Source organism: Vulpes vulpes, chromosome 11, assembly GCF_048418805.1.
Source record: "Vulpes vulpes isolate BD-2025 chromosome 11, VulVul3, whole genome shotgun sequence".
In the NCBI taxonomy this organism is placed as follows: Eukaryota; Metazoa; Chordata; class Mammalia; order Carnivora; family Canidae; genus Vulpes; species Vulpes vulpes.
Window position 1 is genome coordinate 62,079,179 of NC_132790.1, and position 21,222 is coordinate 62,100,400.

The following is a 21,222-nucleotide window of genomic DNA, read 5'->3' on the forward strand; positions in this document are numbered from 1 at the left end:
AAGAAAAGGAACCCTTAAAAGGTGGGAAGTACCCTAATACCTTATAAACTATAAGAATAAATGCATTCTTCTGTTTTGTGGCTGTGGCATGCGGCAGGAAGACACTTGGTTGGGTGGCTTGTTTTCTCCTCCCTGTTCTGTGTTAAATTTCTTCATGTATATCCTGAACCCTACCTCCAGCCCAGGTAGCTCAACCAGAAGGCACTGTGGCCCAAGAGGAAGTTGTCAAAGAGGCAGTTGATGGGACCAGGAAACACAGATGTCAAATTCTTGGTATTTTAGATTATGAGTACAGAAAAAGCTGAGTAAATGTTTTAAGATCAAAAGATTCAGGGGGCACCTGGGTGGCTCAGTCAGTTAAGCATCTGCCTTTGGTTCACATCATGATCTCAGGGTCCTGGGATCCAGCGCTATGTTGGGTTCCCTGCCCAGCAGAGAGTCTGCTTCTCTCTCTCCCTCTATCCCTCTTCACCACCTGTGCTCTCTCTCTCTCTCAAATAAATAAAAACCTTTGAAAAAAAAAGATTTGTTATGAAACCTACTGAGCCAGTTTCTCTTTTTACTGCTTATTGATTCTCCACTACCCCGATGGCCCAACAGTTTCTCCAAGCTGGTATATGAAGGAGAGCATTGGAAAGGGCTCTAACCCACAACTAACATGGGGGCGCTTCACCTTCCCTGACCCTGGGCCAACTCTAGAGTCTTAGGAGAAGCCTCAGAGGAATCTGAGGATCCAAGTACAGATGAGCTAGTTTCACAGTGGGGGCCAAGAAAGTGAAGATATTCCAGAATACCGTACCAGCTACTCACCCCTACTCAGGCAATGACCACACAAAAGTAGAAAGGGCAAGTGGGGCTCCCTAGAGAGATCCCCGGGGGATCCCCAAGTATCCAGCACCAGACAGATAAAGGATTCACTTCTAAACATTGCCTGGGAACAGAGAGGCAGGTATACCCTAGGGGGCCTTTCCAACAGGGGGAAGAAAGTAGACACCTGCCTCCCCCAAAGCTCCTATGAGTGCTGTCACCCAGAACTTCGATTCATGTAAGGAGAAGTCTGTGGAGGTGGAAAGTTCTTCTGATTACCTAAATGGATTGGGAATTTAGAAAATTAATTTTGTGCTCATGTGGGCTCCTGGCTGGAAAACATATCCTGGGAGGATTTATTTTCTGTAGCCAGTAGAGGGCACTTTAAGACAGCAGAAGACCTGAATGAATCTACCCTAAGGATCCAATCCTGAATTTATGTGGGTTTGCTTTTCCCTGGAAAGCAATTCAGGGAAGGCAACCGGGATGAACAGAGACATTGAGGGAAGTCAGGAGGCATGGTCTCAGCCAACCAGGTATACTGGAAGGAGGCATTCCGGGCCAAGGGGTCAGCACACGCACAGGATTGGGGTATTGTTAAAGAAATGTAGCCACTTCCTGTATCATGCCATACTCAGGAGACAGGAGAAAGCAAAACATATATATTAGGGTGTTTATATAAATCTAAATATATATACATATATATTCACACATATATATGTGTACATGTACATATATATACACATATATATTCACAAAACATTATATATTAGGGTGTTTCCACTTTTGGAAATTAATCCACCCCCTCTTAATGCACCTTCCTTTTAAAAATAATTTTTGTTCCTTGCTTTTCCCCAAGACATTTGAGAGTGGGCTGTAGATACTATGCCTCTTTACTCTTCATTAGCCCATGTCTCCTAAGCTTGACAGAGCTGCCGCACAGTCACTGAATCCAGGGTTGGAGAAAGTGTCTGGTTGTACTTGGGCATTCACCATGTCTAATACTCAAAGTTCAGCCTGATACTGCTCTCAGGTCCCAAAGACCAGAGAGGGAAAGTAGGCTATTTAGCTTAAACCAGCACCATGGAGGCTCAGCAATACCTGTGAGTAGACCTGAGAGACCCAGGGAAAGGAAGCAAGACAGGAACCTGGTGCCAACCATGAACAGGGCCGAATCCAGCCGAGTTTCCCATGGCCAGGAAGCTGCATCCCTGAAGGACCACCAGGAGAGGTGACTTGCAAGCAGCAGGCCAAAGAAGTTTAGGGACATCTTTACAGAAGAGAAAAAACAGGGGCACTTAAGTGGCTCAGTCGGTTAAGAGTTGGACTCTTGATCTCAGCTCAGGTCTTATCTCAGGGTTATGATTTCAAGTCCTGTGTTGGGCTCCATACTGGGCATGGAGTTTATGGAAAGAAAAGAAAAGAAAGAAAAGAAAAAGGAAAGGAAAGGAAAGGAAAGGAAAGGAAAGGAAAGGAAAGGAAAGGAAAGGAAAGAAGGAAAGGAAAGGAAAGGAAAGGAAAGGAAAGGAAAGGAAAGGAAAGGAAAGAAAGAAAGAAAGGAAGGAAAGGAAGGAAAGGAAAGGGAAGGAAAGAAAGAAAGGAAGGAAAGGGAAGGGAAGGAAGGAAGGAAGGAAGGAAGGAAGGAAGGAAGGAAGGAAAAGAAGAATAAGAGAAAAGAAAAAAACAGATGTGTTGTTCTCCGAAGGTCCCAAGTAGATAAGCCCTTAGTCCTCCCTGGGGTCTCTATTTTTCACTGTGATGCTAAGACCCAGTGTAGCAATGGCTCCATGTGACCCCTGACTCTCCTGGTTGCCTGACTTCCAGCCAGCAGTGGCTTCACTAGCCTTGGGTCATAGCTTGTGAGAGGAGAAGTAACTGCATTGTGTGCTCAGCCTTTCTGAGAGGGTTCCCCCAGTTCTGCAGAAGCTATAGAACTGACCCACTGAAGAGATAAGGTACCTGGCTAGCTCAGGAACTAGGTAAGTAGGTACCTCCACCCTCATCAGCTAATATCCAATTTCTGGTCCCTCTGAGGCTGCCTTGTCAAAGCTGGAGTCCTGATCCCACATGAATACACAGGGATGAAGAGGGGGTCACTGAGCCAGGTGTCAAGAGCCAAGCATCTGGGACTTTATAAACATGTAAAATGGTGCTTCTCATGCTTCTCACTTCTTAGTGGTGAAGGATTGGTTGGTTTGCTTTAAATCAATCCCTATGGGCCAGTATTTGTCAAATACAACAAAAATAATAAAACAACTTCTAAATTACTAGATTCAAGACGTTAAGTTACATTTCAAGAATATAAGAATATAGTGAAAATCCAATTATGAAAATAATGCATGTTATTCATTGAAAGTACACATAAAATACTTAATATAGGGACTCATTATTATACTCAACTTTGTCATTCTGTAATCATAACTAAACAGTTATAAGTAGTGATTTTCCATATTAAGCACTTATATGCTCACTTGGAATGAACACTATATCAAGTTCTTTAAGGTGGTAAGTGAGTTGGAGTCTTTTATTTATCTCAGCTGATTCAGATTGACAAGCATGCTCCTTGCAGGGAATAGGGTATATCTACAATACTTCCATTTATTCTTTTACTAACACCCACCATAGAGATCCCAGACTCAGAGAAGGAATATTGACAGGAAAGGAATGCAAGATTTTTCAAGTAATTTCTTGACAAATAATTTTAGTGGGGCTTATTTTACAATCTGCAAATTCTGGCTAAAAGGAAAAAAGAAAAAAAAATGCACTACAGAGACTTCAGGGAAGATGATGGAGTAAGAGGACCCTAACCTCACCTCATCCTATGGACACAAGGAGTAACACCGACATCAGTGCAAATAATCCAGAAAACACTGGCAGAAAAGGCTAAATGGAAAGAAGAGGCCACATCAAAGAGGGCAGGAAGGGAGAAAACCAGTAGAGAGCTGTGTGAAACCATAGGACTATCCATGGGAGGGAGAGGTGCCAGGGTAACAGAGAGGGGGAGAAACAAACTCCCCCACCAGGAACCCCAGGCACCAGGGACCTACAGGGGGAAAATGAATCTTCATAATATTTGGCTTTGAAAACCAGAGGGGCATAATTTCATGAGTTATTACAACTAATGGAGCTTAACCCCTGGAACTTAGAGTAGGGAGGGTGAGAGGAAATGGAGTTACCACTCTTAAAGAGATAGCAAGACAACCCTGCTGAGATACAGCATGGGGGCAGAAGTTTGATAAACTGCCTGGGGTATAGGGGAGGGACATTTATTTACTAATCTCAGAACATGTGCTGGGGGGTCAAGGAGACTGACATGGGAGACTTCTTCAACTACGAAGGAGCTAGTGGGGGTCATTTCCCTTTACCACTCCCCAGCCTAGACACAGGGACATCCATTGGGATGTGCCAACACCTGCTACCTAACTGCTAAGAGCATCCCACCCCTCCATTCTCCTACAGACATGCCCCCCCCCCAGTACACTCTTGATCAGAGCCCATCCAAAGCAGTGCCATAAGCCTAGAAGTATGCAAGCAGCCCCAATAGGGGCCAACACTACTCCCAAGTGACTCCTGCACCAAGGATAGGGCAAGATAACCATACACCCTAACCTGACTACAATGGGTTGGGGGCAGACCTGGTCTGACTGTAGACCCTGCCCACCAACAAAAGCTTCTCAGGGAACACCCCAGGGAAAGCATCCTGTAGTTTGGTGCCTACTGTATCTCTGGTAAATGACTGGTCTGACTAACTCAAGCCCAAGCTGGCCCCAGACTGGTCTCCTAACAACACAGAGACAAAACCCTGTCCATGACAGGCAAAAAGAGTCACTGTAGATGACTGGACTGAAGGAAAAAGCAGCCAAGCCACAAGAGTAGGGCACACACAGCACACATAGGAGATAGTTTTGAAGTGCTAGGTGAGCATGGGGCATCTTACTGCAGGGAACTACAGGACCCCTTCTTCTTTAAAGACCACTGCTTTAAAGAACAGGAGAAATAACTGACTTTCCTAACACATAGAAAGAGACACACAGAGAGAAATGTGTCCCAAATGAAAGAACAGGACAAAATCATATTAAGAAAGCTTAATGAAACAAAGATAAGTAATATGTCTGATAGAGTATTAAAAGTAATGGTCAATGATACTCACTGGATTTGAGAAAAGAGTGGAAGACCTCAGTGAGTTCCACAACAAAGAGATAAAAAACACATAAAAGAACCAGAGATAAAGAACTCAATAACTGAAATTAAAAATACACCAAATGGAATAAATAGTAGATTAGAGGAAACAGAAGAATGGATCAGCAATCGGGGTGGCAGAGTAACGGAAATTAATCAAGCTGAATGGAAGAGAGAAAAAAAAGAAAATACTCTGAGAACTCAGTAACACCACTAAGCAAATAACATTTGCATTATAAAGATCACAGAAGGAGAAGGAGAAAAGCGGGCAGAAAAATTATTTTAAGAAATAATACCTGAAAACTTCCCAAATCTGGGGAAGGAAACAGAAATCCAGATCAAGAAGGCAGAGAGAGCCCCCAATAAAACCCCAGGGTGGTCTACATTAAAGACCCATAGTAATTAAAATGGCAAAAAGAGTGATGAAGAGAGAATTTTTAAAGCAGCAAGAGGAAAGAAAATAGTTATATACAAGGGAAACCCCATAAAGCTATCAGCAGATTTTTGGCAGAAACTTTGCAGGCCAGAAGAAAGTGGCATAATATATTCAAAGATACATTTGAGAGGAAAAAAACTCCTGCAACCAAGAATACTCTATCCAGCAAGTCTATATTCAGAGTAAAAGGAGAGATAAAGACTTTTCCCAGACAAAAGTTAAAGGAGTTCATGACCATTGAACCAGCCCTATAAGCAATGTTAAAGGGAACTGTTTGGGAAGAAAAGATCCTAAGTAGGAATAAGAAAAGTAGGAAGCACAAAAGCAGTAAAATTAAGTGTAACTATAAATATCAGTCAAAGGATTCACAAAATAAAAGGATGCAAAGTACAACATGTATGCCTGACATGTGGAGGAGGGGGAGGAGTAAAGAATGGGTTCAAATTTAAGCGACCATCAACTTAATATACTATACATCAAAGATGTGATACATAAATCTGATGATAGCCATAAATCAAAAACCAGTAATAGATATGTAAAAATAAAAAGAAAGGAACCCAATTTTTATTTATTTTTATTTTTTTAATCTAGTTATTTTTTTAAACATTTTATTTATTTATTCATAGAGATGCAGAGAGAGAGAGAGAGAGACAGAGACACAGGCGGAGGGAGAAGCAGGCTCCATGCAGAGCCCGACGCGGGACTCGATTCAGGGTCTCCAGGATCACGCCCTGGGCTGCAGGCGGCGCTAAACCGCTGCGCCACCGGGGCTGCCCGGAACCCAATTTTTTTTTTTTTTAGGTTTTTTAAAAATTTATTTTTTTAAAGTTAATATGTGCATAAAAGGAAACTGAAAAACACAAGAAGCAAAGAACAAAGTCATCCATAATCACAAGCAGTTTACAGTTTGACTTCTAGGTCCCGAGTGTGTATCTATCTACACAAGTAAGCCTTTAAAGTAAGATCGTACAGTTATGTATCATGCTTTTACACACCATGAATATTTATCATGTCAAAGTCCCCAAACTATGAGTATTTTGATAACCAAGAATACACTACACCAACTCCATCTGAAAAAAAAAAAATGTAATCCTGCCTTTCTTGGCGACAAAAATATAGAAGACAAAAATGGCAACAGGCCTCTAGATAAAGATATTGGCAGAGTTACAATTAAAATGCTGCATTCCCTTAATGTTAAATTAAAACTGAGACATAAAGTAACGGAGTACACAACATATAATGCCTGTAAAAGAATTCATCATCCGGAACCCAATTTTTAAAAGTAGTCATCACACCCAGTGTGGGGCCCATTGTAGGGCTTGAACCCATGGCCCTGAGATCAAGACCTGAGCTGAGATCAAGAGTTGGACGCTCAACCAACTGGGCCACCTAGGTACCCCAGAACCAAATTTTATATTACAAAGAAAGGCAACAAATCATGAGAGAAAAGAGAAAGAAAAGGAACAGAGAACTACAAAAAACAACCATAAAACAACAAATAGCAGTAAGCATATACCTATCAATAATTACTTTGAAAGTAAATGGACTAAGTGCCCCAATCAAAAGACATAGGCTGACAGTAGATTAAAAAATAAGACCCAGGGCAGCCCCGGTGGCTCAGCGGTTTAGCGCCGCCTTCGGCCCTGGGTGTGATCCTGGAGACCCGGGATCGAGTCCCACATCAGGCTCCCTGCATGGAGCCTGCTTCTCCCTCTGCCTGTGTCTCTGCATCTGTGTGTGTGTGTGTGTGTGTGTGTTTCTCATGAATAAATAAATAAAATCTTAAAAAAAAAATAAGACCCAGCTACATGCTGCCTATAAGAGACTCATTATAGACCTAAAAAGACACACGCAGATTAAAAGTGAAGGGAGGTAAAAGCATTTATCGTGCAAATGGAAGTGAAAAGGAAGCCAGGGTAGCAATGTTTATATTATACAACATAGACTTTAAAACAACAAAGGACACAATATAATAGGGGAATAATCCAACAAGAAGATATACCAATTGTAAATATTTATGCACCCAACATGAGAGCACCCAAGTACATAAAGCAACTATTAACAAACATTATGGAAGTGATCAATAGTAATACAATAATAGTAGGGAACTTACTTACATTAATGGGTAGATTATCCAAACAGAAAAATCAACAAGGAAACAGTGGCTTTGAATGATATTTTGAACCAGGTGGATCTAACATATATTAAAGACATAATAATAAAGATTAAAGCAGAAATAAATGATATAGAAACTAAAAAACAATAGAGCAGATCAATGAAACCAGGAGTTGGTTCTTTGAAAAGATCAACAAAATTGATTAACCTCTGGCCAGGCTCATAAAAGAAAGAGAGAGAGAACCTAAGTAAACAAAATCACTAATGGAAGAGGAAAGATAACAACCACCACCACCACAGAAATACAAACAATTGTAACAGAATATTATGAAAACCTATATGACAACAAACTGGACATCTTAGAAGAAATGGATAAATTCCTAGAAACATATAGCTTCCTAAAACTAAAGCAGGAAGAAATAGAAAATTTGAACAGACCAATTACTAGCAATTAAATTGAATCAGTAATTTAAAAAAACCTCCCAAACAAAAGTCCAAGACCAGATGGCTTCACAGTCAAATTCTTCCAAACATTTAAAGATGAGTTAATGCTTATTCTTCTCAGACTATTCCAAAAAATACAAGAGGAAGGAATCTCCCAGTTTCATTCTCTGAGGCCAGTATCACTCTGATACCAAAACTAGATAAAGACACCACACAACACAAAAAAAGAGAACTATAGAACTACAGAAATCATCCACAAAAAATTAGCAAACCATTAACATTAGCAACAGTACATTAACAAATCATACACCACGATCAAGTGGATTTCTCTCTGGGATGCAAAGGTGGTTCAATATTCACAAAACAATCAAATTGATACATCACATCAGTAAGAGAAAGGATAAGAACCATATGATTGTTTCAATAGATGCAGAAAAAGCATTTGACAAAGTACAACATCCATTCATGATAAAAACCCTCAACAAAATAGGGTTAAAGAGAACATACCTCAACATAATAAAGGTCTTATATGAAGAAACCCACAGCCAAAATCATACTCAATGGTAAAAAAATTGAGCTTTTCTCCTAAGGTCAGGAACAAGACAAAGATGTCCACTCTCACCAATTTTATTCAACATAGTACTGGAAGTCCTAGCCTCAACAATCAGACAACAGAAAGAAAGAAAAGTCATCCAAATTGATAAGGAAGGAGTAAAACTCTCACATCTGCAAATGACATGATGCTATATAGATAAAACCCTAAAAACTCCACCAAATATTCCTAGGACTGATAAATGAATTTGGTGAAGTTATTGGAAACAAAATCAATGTACAGGAATCTGTTGCATTCCTATACACTAATAATGAAATATCAAAAAATGGTATTAAGAAAACAATCCCATTTCTAATTGCACAAAAAATAATTTGTAGGAATAAACCTAAACTTCAGCTTGGGTCATGATCTCAGGGTCCTGGGATCAAGTCCCACATCAGGCTTCCTGCTCCACAGGGAGCCTGCCTCTCCCTCTGCCTTTCTCCCTCTCTGTCTCTCATGAATAAATACATATTTTTTTTTAAAGAAGGAATAAGCCTAACCAAAGAGGTGAAAGATCTGTACTCTGAAAACTATAAAACACTTATGAAAGAAATTCAAGATGATTCAAAGAGATGGATAGACACTCTGTGCTCATGGATTGGAAGAACAAATATTGTTGAGATGTCTATACTACACAAAGCAATCTACACATTAAATGCAATCCCTATCAAAATAGCACAGCATTTTGCACAGAGCTAGATCAAACAATCTTAAAATTTGTATGGAACCACAAAAGACCTCAGCAACTTTGAAAAACAAAACAAAACAAAACCAACAGTATCACAACTCCAGGTTTCAAGGTATGTTACAAAACAGTAGTAATTAAAACAGTATGGTGCCAGCATAAAAATAGACACATTGATCAATGGAATAGAACAGAAAACCCAAAAATAAACTCACAATTATATGGTCAGTTAATTTCCTACAAAGGTGGCATAAATATACAATGGGAAAAGACACTCTTTTCAAAAAATGGTGTTGGGAAAACAGGACAGCCACGTGTAAAAGAATGAGCCTTTCTTACACCATACACAAAAATAACCTCAAAATGGATTAAAAACCTAAATATGAGACCTCAAACTATATAAATCCTGGAAGAGAGTATAAGCAGTAATCTCTCTGATATTGGCTGTAGCAAAATTTTTCTAGCTATGTCTCCTTAGGCAAGGGAAATAAAACCAAAAATAAACTAATGGGACTACATCAAAATAAAGTCTCTGCACAGTGAAAGAAACAATCAACAAAATTAAAGGGAAATCTACTGAATGGGAGAAGATATTTGCAAATGACATATCTGGTAAAGGGTTAGTATCCAAAATATATAAAGAACTGATACAGCTCAATACCCAAAGTCCAGATAATCCAATTAGAAAACGGGCAGAAGACATGAATAGACATTTCTCCAAAGAAATCATACAGATGGTCAACAAACACATGAAAAGATTCTGAACATCACTCATCATCAGGGAAATGCAAATCAAAACTATAATGAGATATTACCTGACACCAATCAGAATGGCTAAAATCAAACACACAAGAAACAATAAGTGTTGATGAGAATGTGAATAAGGAACCTTCATGCACTATTAGTGGGACTGCAAACTGGTGTAGCCACTGTGGAAAATAGTGTGGAGTTTCCTCAAAAAATTAAAAATAGAACTACCATATGATCTAGTAATTACATTCCTGGGCATTTACCCCCAAATTTAAAAAATCCACTAATTCAAAGGAATACAGGCACTTCTATGTTTATTTTAGCGTTATTTATAATAGTTGAACTATGGAAGCAGCTCAAGTGTCCTTCAATAGATAAATGGATAAAGAAGATGTGACATATATACACAATGGAATATTACTGAAATCTTGCCATTTGCAATGACATGGATGGAGCTAGAGAGTATAATGCTAAGTGACATAAGTCAGAGAAAGACAAGCACCATATAATGTCACTCCTATGTGGAGTTTAAGAAATAAAACAAACGAAAAAAGATAAAAAGAGATAAACCAAAAAACAGAGTCTTTACTATAGAGAGCAAACTGATGGTTACCAGAGGGGAGGTGGGTGGGAGGATGGGTGAAATAGAAAAGGGGACTAGAGAACACTTATCATGATGAGAACTGGGTAATGTACAGAATTATTGCATCTCTATATTGTACACTTGAAACTAATATAAACTATATTAACTATAATCACACAGGAATGATCTCAATTTTCTGTGACCAAACCCGTAGACTTGCTAAAGCACACTCATTGTTTTCTCTGTACCTTCTGTTATAAAGGAGAATAGTATGGAGTCCATACTGCTGATGCTGTGTACATAAACCTCATGTCTCCACCAATCTTATAGAACTCAGCCTCTCCCTCCTTCTCCTGGGCCCTTACTTCATCTATTATGCCCTCACTCACCTGTACTTTAAAAACCACCTTTATGAAGAATTTCAAACTTAGAGCGAAGAGTTACATAACACACAATATGTTCTTACCATCTGCATCAGTCAGGGCTCTTAGTTACAAACGAGAAAATTGCTGTAGATGGTTTAGGGGAGAAAACAGGCTCAGTAAGGAATAATAAGATTACAGAATCTCTTAAGGACAGAGAACCAGGACTAGAAGCCATGGAGGTAGGAACACTTCCAAACCATGTCACCAGCCCACTGCAGGAGAGCCACTGGAGTCTATACTGCTGATGCTGTGTACAATTGGTGGGGCCAGCTTCACAAGCCCATGCCCCAGCTGCAAAAGAGGCCAGGGGGAAAAAAGCCTCTGGCTCCTACTTGGGGGTTGTAGAGAATTCCCAAACAGGAGGGATGTTCAAAGGTGCTGAATAGACTGAAGGAATGTTGAATGTCCCCCACAGTCCACCCCCTGGCTGTCCAACACTTAATTACATCTTTTTCCTTCAAAACATAAACCTCATTAGCAACAGGACTTCCATTAACACAATACAGTTGTCCCTTCTACAAATAATAAATGCATGGCCTTCTTTAAAGGGAATTAAAAAAAAATAAGGGAAATTTCAGGATCTACAGGATATGCGCAGATCTTATCTTGTTCCATCCTGGCCTGGTCTTGATGTACTGAATCTGTGGATGCATTGCAACGTTAGCCATTTAACACATCTTATGTGAAAGAGTAGGGAAAGTCAACTGTGCCGGTTTTTAAGCTATTGTTTCTCAGCTCTGAACTCACCATTTTATCCATGCCTGGGGCTGGGACCCTGTAAACTATGGAGGAGGGAGACAAGGCTCTTCACTTCCTGTCTGTGCACCTTTCCTGTCAGTGTCAACCAGCAACACGTCTTCACCCTGGAAGCAGAAGTTGATTCCAGTTAAGTCTTTTTCTTTTTCCTCATTCTCTGAACCAACTTCATCATTCTCTCTCTCTCTCTCTCTCTCTCTCTCTCTCTCTCACACACACACACACACACACACACACACACACATACACACACCCTGCTCCATAATAGCAGGTAACACTCTCCTCTGAAGCCTGAGTTCCATTTCCTAAGCACCACTTCCCCAAGCTTCTAAATTTAATGAATCCAAATCTCTTCCCTTGTTCCCCCAACCCTGCAGAGGTGGGGCTCTACTTCCTGCTGTTAATATCACTAGGTTATCCTATGTTCCCTTTCGCTTTTTCAATTTGCCACCTGTTCAATTCTCTATATTCTGCTTTTCTGTTGAAAAGGCCAGCATGGTAACTGTTGTTTCTGGTAATTAGAACTTCATTCCTCCACCACCTCCTTCATGTTCCTGGTCTTTACTCAGTGGGAATAATGCAAAATTTCATTTGGGAACCATCTGAAATATCACTAGTGGCCATGCCTAGTTGATTTGCAGAGAATGTGGGATACTCAGTGAAGGAAGGACATTATGATTACCAACTACAGCCTTATGATCTGTTCAGAAACAAGGCCTCTAGTATTGTAACTGAACCCAAGTCTGTCTGATGCGCAAAGACAATCACTGAGACATTGAGTATGTAGCAGGGAAAGGGTTTACTTGAGAGGCAGCCAAATGAAAAGATAGAAGGGCAACCTTTGAATCCACCTGATCTCTGGGAAAGGAGGAGAGTCAGGGATATTTAGGGGCAAACAAGAAAGGTAAACAGTTGCTCCTGTGCTTATTTGTCTGCAGCTGTGAGCAGTCCTGTTATCCTTTTCATTGCTGGTTTTACTCCCCACTATCTTTTGGTCATTCCTTCTTCTTGAGGGAATTGGGACAAGGGCCATTCTAGTTATGACCTGCTGCAATGAAAATCGAGGTTATAGGAATGGAATCATTCTGCACTCAGAAATACTCAAGTTCTAGGTTGGAATCCAACATATTGCATTATCAAGATTTTTGTACTTTGGTTCTCTCTTGGGCAAACAGTCTGATTTCTGGTGTCCATGGCCAGGGACAAGAGCTGATGAGTCACCACTGCATCCAGCTCTTTGTTGTCCTTAATCTGTAAAACTGCTTGTATCCATGACATCTTAAGGTCTAGATTTTCCAATGGCAGATCCAGCAAATCTGGATGGCTAGAATAAACTTGTTCAATTATCTGTATGCCTCTGGTGATCTTTGAGTGGCCTATGCAGCAACAGGCATGAAGTTTGTCTAAACATGGGTCATTGGGTAGCCCTGGTGGCACAGCGGTTTAGCGCCGCCTGTAGCCCAGGGCGTGATCCTGGAGACCCTGGATCGAGTCCCACGTCAGGCTCTCTGCATGGAGCCTGCTTCTCCCTCTGCCTGTGTCTCTGCCTCTCTCTCTCTGTCTCTATGAGTAAATAAATAAAATATTTTTAAAAAAATAAACATGGGTCATTATGGCAATATTTCTCTAAAACTAATCTCAGGTTGTCCAGGTTCAGTTTGGAAGGCTTCAGAAAAAAGTTGTTTTAGTTCTCATTGATTCCAAATTAAGAGAATGGGAGAAAATTGGAAACCTTAGTTTGAAGAGTCATAGACAGACATTTGAGGAAATTAGGACCCAGTCCAAATATAGTTAATCAGAACTAGAACCTAACATCATATCAGAAAAGGAGACAGAACATGGAAGACTCCTAACTCTGGGAAACGAACTAGGGGTGGTAGAAGGGGAGGAGGGCGGGAGGGGGTGGGGGTGACTGGGTGGCGGGCACTGAGGGGGGCACTTGACGGGATGAGCACTGGGTGTTATTCTGTATGTTGGCAAATTGAACACCAATAAAAAATAAATTTATTATTTAAAAAAACACAAAGGTGTTGTGGAAATAATTTCTATAAAATCACCTTCATTTCCAAAGATAGCCAAATTAAACTAATTCATTTGTAAAATAAATCCAATTTTAACCATCTTGACCTAATCATTTATATAAGGACAGCAAGAATAGTGATTGGCCACATAGGTTAGTGGGTTTTTTTTTAAGATTTTAATTATTTATTCATGAGACACACACACACACACACACACACACACACACACACACAGAGGCAGAGACAGACAGAGGGAGAAGCAGGCTCCATGCAGGAAGCCTGATGTGGGACTCGATCCCGGGACTCCAGGATCACGCGCCAAACCACTGAGCCACCCAGGGATCCCTAGGTTAGTGGGTTTTTAATCTGTTTTGGGTTTAATCTGTTTTTAATCTGTTTTAATTTGTTTAAACTTTTCATAAGGAATTTCAGATTGAACTTTTAACAACCTCTTGAGGCTAAGAAGCTTTGTCACATACTTCACCTGTGATACCTCTCTTCCTGAGGTCCCAAAAATATACTGAGGTTCCTGTACTTGCCAGAAAGGGACCTTCTTTACTTACCTGGTAAGGCTGCTGGGAACCCTGTAAGCAAGGTACAAGGCTGATTTTTCCAACAGGCTTCCCTAGCTCCATAAAGGCAATCTAATCACTTAAAGCTGTCTAGTCTTACCTGAGTCTATGCATGTCTCTCTCAAATAGGACATTCTTTTTTTTTTTCAAATAAGACATTCTAATCAAAACCTTGGTAATATAACCAATGTTTCCAGTTGTGTCCTGACATAATGAGACTAGACTCTTATTGAACTTATAAAAATAAATACATGAATATATGACACTCATGGAGAGTTTCTAAATTCTAGAGGGATCAGGTCAGGAGAAAAAGATAAAGGTTTCATATTTGTTTACAAAGGAATATTTTACCAGATTCAGTAAGTCAGCCTTAAATCTGGAGGAGCAAATATTAGAGAACCAGCAATGTTTCAAACAAGAGTCTGTTTGAATGCAGCCTTTCCATTAGTTTCAGAAATTCTAGTTTTAGGATCTTAAAGGTATCAGAGACCTGTATTTGTCATTACAATGCAATTGACAAGGAAATTATGTGGCCAACACTTCAATAATTAGAATGACAAGTAATGACATTATGCCAGGATGTAGCAAAACCTTGGGGATTTTATATAACTCCTGGAACAGTCATAGCATTCACCCATAGAATATAACCTAAGAGGGTTTACTAACATTTATTTGACAATGCTTTCCCATGTAATTTGACATACCAAATTAACAAGCCTAATCAGTCAAGAAGACTTCATTTAGAAGTTGAATTTTGAGAAATTTGTCTGAAACATCAGGTGTTGAAGCACATGCCTAAATAAGATTACAAATTGCAAAACGTAATAATTATTTATTTAGCCAAGGTGGCAATAAGAGATTCTAAAGCCAAATGCAGAGGGCTACATAGCTGTTAACAAAACTTAGTTCTGTTTGTTCATTTGTTCGTTCGTCATTCATTAATATAATCTCTACACCCAGTGTGGGGCTCAAACTCACGACCTCAAGATCAAGAGTTGGATGCTCCTCCAACTGAGGCAGCCAGGTGCTCCTGAAACTTAGCTCTTTGAATAGCAGCTTTGTTTTTCTAGGCAGATTAAAAGATAAACTTTTGTTTACAAGTTAGACCAATTATCTAAGAAAAGTGTCATTTTAACAGAGAAAGCCGAAATTCCAATCCTATAACAACGTACATCTGATTTTAAAACTCATTCATTCCAACAGGCTGATTTTTTTTTAAAAATGTGTGCAGTCCCACCTCTTCCCTGCTTATCTTCCATGTTGATATTGAGACAAGGACACCCAGCGTGCTGCACGGACCTGTGGTCTTGGGGTGAGTACTGGGATGTGTGGACCAGAATCTCCATCAGGAACGAAGGACCCTCAGCTATAGGGACGCTGTCAACTGTCATCAATTCTCAGAAGCCATTAAGGATTGCCTTGACTAAAGACAGCTGCCTTGCAAAAGACATGCTCTCTTCCTTTTTAGCCATGTCCTAAAAATCCAACCTTTGTCCCAATCTAGGTTCTTTTGGAACTTGTCAGAAAATCAGTTAGGCTTCTTTTGATATTGCATCACTGGTCAATGTCTGCCTAATCTTGCTCTCTTACTCTCCCTTCTCTTCCCTGGGTGCTGATCACTCCCTAATAAACTTTTTTTTTTTTTTTTAACATACTAGCCTCCATCATCTTCATCCTGACCATGCAATATTCCTTTCCAAAGATGCGCTTCTCACAGATCTACAACTTTCATTTTTAAATTCAGATTTTGGCCTAAGTTCACCCTCTTAAATAACCAGTCTCACTTTCCTGGCATACAGAATTGTCCTCCTTATTTTCAGTAGTCTTAACATTAGAATTATTTATACCTGTTTCTTTGTTCTTAGATTACCCATAGAACTTCACAAGGCACTAGACAAAGTTCTGAGAGTTTGTTTTTTTTTTCTTTTCTGACAACTTTTGCAATAGAGACAACGTGAACTTATTTGACTTTCAATAAGCATGGGCAGAATAAGTTTCATATTTAATGCTGATAATTCTAAAGACATGTCCATTTTAATTAAACCAATCTTAAGTTAGCTTTCATAGCAAATATTTTCCCAGATCATGTGAACTTTTAAAACATCTGTTTCTATATTTGAATTATAATGCCTAATTCTTTTTTTTTTTTAGGATTTTATTTATTTATGAAAGAGAGAAAGGCAGAGACATAGGCAGAGGGAGAAGCAGGCTCCCTGTGGGAAGCCTGATGCAGGACTCGATCCCAGGACTCCAGGATCACAATCTGAGCCAAAGGCAGATGCTCAACCCCTGAGCCACCCAGGCATCCCACAATGCCTAATTCTTTTAAGTACTTACTTTCAACCAACTAATAGAGCTTTTACAAATTTTAGCAATCCATCCAGAGGTAGAGGAAAAATCTCACATTTACAACATATAAGGGCAAATAAACAAGATGCAAACCAAATCTTCCCAAATATCTCCCTTTTATAAAACAAATCCAATTGTAGGATGGTATTGTTTATGGATCCATTAATTGGTCATTTTTCTCCAGAGTCTAATGAATATTGTGGCCAAGGAGTGTTGCAAAAAAGAGAAAGGATTGCCCAGTTTGGGAGGATACAGCCTAAAGGGTAGCATGTGGGCATGAATTGTCATTTCCCATTTTCCAATTAGAACATAGCTAGTTTTACTCAAAGACACTAAAAGCTGGAGCAACAAACCAACCAAATGAAACCCAGAATACCTCTGTGAGTGTTGGCTCCTCTACAAAAGTTGGGGTCATCCACTGAACCTCTGGCTTCCCACTTTCTAGTTCTTCCCTAAAAGTCAGAGCTTCACCAACTGAATCAAAGGGCTTCCTGTTCAATCTGTTCTTAACCAAGCAAGAAAAAGAGGCTAAGAGAACCCAAACTCCCTATCTGAATGGGAGGAAGAAATGAGCTCACCTACTGTCACACACAAAATGCTCATCAAGAGATGTCTAGTCAAACTGAATCCAAAAACCATTTTCTTGCCACAAGACTTAAATTAAGCACCAAAGATTAGGGGTATCCAGCCATGGTGGGGCCCCAGGGATGGTCCCCAGGACAGGGATCCTAGGCTATCACCTGGAGTGGGTATCAGACTCCCTTTATTGGGTAGGGGTCAACAAATCACCAACAAAGAGCTCTGGCTGGTGGACCACATTTGTCATTGAATCCAAGTTCCTCTGCCTGAAAGAAGCACAGCAAAAACAATCCCTGAGATGGAGTATGCAGCAAGGAAAGGGTTTATTTGAGAGGCAGCCTCAAATCTGCCTCCCTGAAGGAGAGGAGTCAGGGATATTTCAAGGCAAATGAAAAAGGTCTGAGTGAAAACCTGCATCCTGCCTATTGGTTTGCTGCTGCAAGTAGTCTTGTTAACCTTTTGCTTAATGGTTTCAGTATCTGCCGATAGTGCTATAATTATGTATATAAACTGTAGGGTAGAAGAACATTTATAACACACATGGACAAAGTTAGTGAGCTGTTCCAGTAATCCAGGGGAGGGATAACGTGGCTCAGAGTAAACTGGTGACAGTGGAGGTTGTAAAAAGTGGGTGGCTTCTAAATACTTTTTGAAATAAAGACAGCAAGATCTGCCGATGCTTTCAAAGAGAGGCATGAAGGCAAGAGGAGTCAAAGATTACTGCAAGGATTTTCACCTGAACAACTGGGTAGATGGGGTTGCCATCAGCCAAGTGGGAATTCAGGCATTGAGTGGAAAAGATTGGAGGGGGAAGGTCATCAGTCCAAGTTTGGACTTACTGAGATTGAGGTATCCATTAGGTATCCAAGAGAAAGTGATTCCTAAATCTTTGCCTTTGGACCCAATTTTTCACCTCTGACTAGGACATGAATGCCCAATGTCTCTGTGCCCGGGTGTCTCATTCTGGAATGTCTGATGCTCAGCGCTGTGCTTGGGCCACAGTCATCTTTTTTGAATGAAAGGATGAAAAAATAAATCAATAACTTCAGTGGATTCCTTTTTTTTTTTTTTTTTTTTTTTACTTCAGTGGATTCCTACATAGGCCAAAGTTCATCTTACCCAGACTCTAATCCCATAATTCTTTTCCAGACAGTGCAAGAGAATAATAATTTTATTCTGCATGCTGTGCCTAGTGTTCATTGGAAACCTATCTTATGACTTCATTAATTGTAGATGAAATCTTTCTTCCTTGATGTAGAGGAATCCCTCAGAGACAGGAGCTTTCCCTCTCCTGTGATAAGTTTGCTCCAGCCGGAATTCAGCTGGAATTGCCTATCTGGTCAGATAGGCAGCTGTGGTGAGGCTGAGAGGACTGAGGTGTGCAGAGTGGGTGCCCACCTCTCTTCTCCCTTTCAATATGGGTATTTTTTTCTTAAAAAGATTTTATTTATTTTATTCATGAGAGACACAGAGACACAGGCAAAGGGAGAAGCAGGCTCCCTGCGGAGAGCCCAATGGGGTCCTGGGATCACGCCCTGGGCCGAAGTGCTCAACCGCTGAGCCACCCAGGCGTCCCTAGTATGGGTATTTTTTTCATGTTGTTCTTCTTCCTGTCAGAACACCTGAGATGGACTCCGAATACCTTCTCTTGGGGCTTCCCTCTCTGTTCAAGTCCAAGTAATAATGATTCCCCTACTGGTCACTCCTGATTGGGACCATGGCCAGATTCAACCTGTCCTGGGGGTCCAACAGGGAACAAGAGGAGCTAGTTTGGATCCTGTGTACGTTCACCCTAATTCAGCCCCAGTTAGAACTCCTGCATAGGTTTGACTCCGCAGTGAGCTGCTGTCCTTCTGCACCCTGGCTTCTGGTGCCACCCCCTGCAAAGACACTTCCTTAACCCCCAGTTCAGCCTAATGAATCCTCATTGTGCCAGGAGAGACACAGAAGGTCAAGGTGCAGAGAATAAACTTCCATATCTCATCCTTTATGTTAAGAATACAAGAATACAAGCACATGGTGGAAATTAAATGTTTATATATCTGAAATTGTTTTGCCTTTCAATTTTTCTCCACTCGAATCTGGGAAGCATAAGGGGTTCACTAATTAGAGGTAACCATAGTTACCAAGTTGCCTTCACAACGTATCTGAGAGTTTGTTTTTTCTTGGTTTTAATTCTACAAAAAAAAAAAAAAAAAGAAAGGAAAAAAAAAGCAATTCACTTGCCAATGGTTCTTATTCTGTCTTCAGTTCCATCGGGTGGTTTTCCAAATCCGAGAGACTTTTAGCAGCCATGTTAAAGGTATCATTAAAATAATATAAGAAACCACCCATTCTTAGAAAACAGTACTATACCCTGAGTTCTCTGGCTTTAAAATCTCAGCCGACTAGGTGGGATAACCAGTAGGGTGGCCAGGAGAAATGGGCCTGATTCTGCAGATTTCGAAATGGGCACAATTGTCTCTGCAGAGGTTGGCTCCCAGAGGAGTGTGTGTTTTTAAAATTGTCCACTTGAGGGCGCTGTTGTCTTCTGTGGGGGTGGAACCCATCTCCTTTCTCCAGTTAGGTAACCTGTTAAGCATGAAGAACTTCACCGACATTGGGATTCCCAACTTGCCTCAGTAGTGGTTCGATGTCACTTGAAGACGGGCACCCTTGGGCAGCTGCCTGGCTGGCTGGCCCCTTAATTCGGCTGCTCTGCTTTCTCCCAGCCTCTGCATATTACCTGTCACAGTTCCTGGTGCATTGCACTATGATTTTCTGAATCTCCCACCTGGCTGGGTCTCTGCACCTACCGCATCAACACAGTGCCTGGCACATGGGCACATTTCCATGCATAATAAGCCAGTGAAGAGTTTGTAACAGTCCACCCAAGTTGATACAAGAGAGCAGTTGAATCCTTTCCAAAATGGAACTTAGAGAAAGATCAAACACATGGAAGTCACTTTGGCTGCAGTCCAGAGGTGTCTGGCGGGTAAGGCTTGAGCTACTGCCAAGTATGGCTGCTCCTATTTGCCCAGACCAGCACGTGAGCCATGGAAAGGAGAAGGTAAAAAAGGTCTAGGAGCTTGATTAGATGTAACATTCCAAGTGTCAGCAACTCCTGTCCTCTTTTGAGATTTTCCAAACCAGAAGCCCCTTGGGAGTCATATTAAACAATTTAAAATTAAGATAATAAAACAAGCCACCCCTTCTTACAGAATAGCCTGATGCTAGTAATGACTGGATTTAAAATTTTCAACACATCTTGAGATGATAGATATCACATCCAAGATCCTACAATTCCAGTAGGAAGTGCCAGACCCTGGCAGACTGAAAGAAGTCAGGGGAAGAGCCTTGAAGACTATGGTGGTGCTTTTCTTAAGCTTTACACATTGGAAACAGGAAGTGGGGTCTCAGGCACAGACAGCTCCAGAAGATGCCCTTTAGTTCTGGCTTAAGGAGTGAAAAAGGGAGCTCCTAATGGCCAAGAGAGCATGAGCATTCCTGGTTTTCTCTTTCTTCTCTTTCTCTGTTCTTACAAGCCACAGCCCCAGGCAAACCCATAGTGCAGTGGTGGCTGTCAGTGATGTAGTAAGAGCCTAAACCCTAAGGAAGGTGAAACTTGCTCTGTGATGAGAGGAACTGTGATCCCAGGAGGGTGAGGCCAGCCCACCCTGGCTTTTTTCTGTTTTCCTGCCACCTAAATATGGGCTCAAATGCGGAAGTGTGTGATAGAATAGGGTATCAGAGCCATGAATTTCTGGGTGGAGGACCCTAAGGGGAGCCCCAGGAAACTGAAAAGTGCAGAGGAGATTGCAGACAGGGAGGAGCTTAGGAGAATGACTCTGCATCATTATTTATGAACTCCTGAGCCATGTATGTCTGGACTGGGTCCTAATGAGCACACCAAAGATTTTGAGAACTAAAGTAATGCATAGAGCACC